This window comes from Octopus bimaculoides, chromosome 1 (assembly GCF_001194135.2).
Source record: "Octopus bimaculoides isolate UCB-OBI-ISO-001 chromosome 1, ASM119413v2, whole genome shotgun sequence".
Taxonomy (NCBI): Eukaryota; Metazoa; Mollusca; class Cephalopoda; order Octopoda; family Octopodidae; genus Octopus; species Octopus bimaculoides.
In genome coordinates this window covers 180,681,126-180,682,072 of record NC_068981.1, presented here as the reverse complement: position 1 = coordinate 180,682,072, position 947 = coordinate 180,681,126, and the positions used below count along the sequence as shown (strand labels likewise).

The 947-nt window shown below is 38.6% G+C and overlaps 1 protein-coding gene across 2 annotated transcripts in view; it reads right to left on the bottom strand.

The window, feature by feature from the left end:
• The window catches only part of LOC106873025 (folylpolyglutamate synthase, mitochondrial), a 43,615-nt gene that overhangs the window by 33,769 nt on the left and 8,899 nt on the right, over positions 1 to 947 (bottom strand). The gene's annotated exons all lie outside the window — the stretch shown is intronic.

Genomic DNA, 947 nt, shown 5'->3' with positions numbered 1-947 from the left:
ATAGATGGATGGATAGATAGATAGATAGATAGATAGATAGATAGATAGATAGATATTACAAATTAAAAGGGTAAAGGATTATCAATTTATTAATTAATAAATCAATTAACAATTAACAATTTTTACCAAGCTCATCGGTATGAAAGCACCATTGTTGGTGGAGAACTTATTTAAAAGCTCATATATATTTATAAACATAATTAAGGGATCAGCAAATGTTTGCTTCACCATATACCGAAGTTCAGAAATAGCAGCTAAAAAAGCTGAGAATCTCACAGATAGATAGATGGATGGATGAATAAAAAGATAGATAAATGGATGGATGGATAGATAGCTCTCGCAGTACCGTCTTAAGGCATGGGGACACTAGGCTGTTACCTGTATGGGTAGGTGGTCTCATAGGTCTAGGGGTACAATTCTAATTTACATATGCTGTACGTTGCAGTCCATAAAAATACTATCAATGCATTGAATTGACTTGGCGGCCTATAATGTTGCTAAGACAGATCAATATGTATGAATATATATGTAGTGAAACTACCTCCCGCCATTAGATACAAACTACTATCGCCATTACATACAATCTTCTCATTTAAATATAAATAAATGCGAGCGTAGTAGAGAACCCATTCCTTGTCATCACGTGACTGATTAATATTCGAATCGGCAACTTCTTCGAACCGTTCCCGCCAGAACGCAAACTGACCAATCACGGCCCCTAATAAGGTCACGTGATAGAGTATATTTCTGCTATCTGGTGAGCCCTCTTAACGCGAAAATAGATCAACTCATACCCCACAAATTTGTCTCGGTCCAGTTTCTCTTAGAGACTGTTCCGTGTACCACACGACAGCAGCAGCAACAATCAGCCAGCGACCACTTCAACAGCTTCGTCCAGCCAACGATGACCACCGCCGTCGCCATATCAGCAACAAGAGTCTACGACT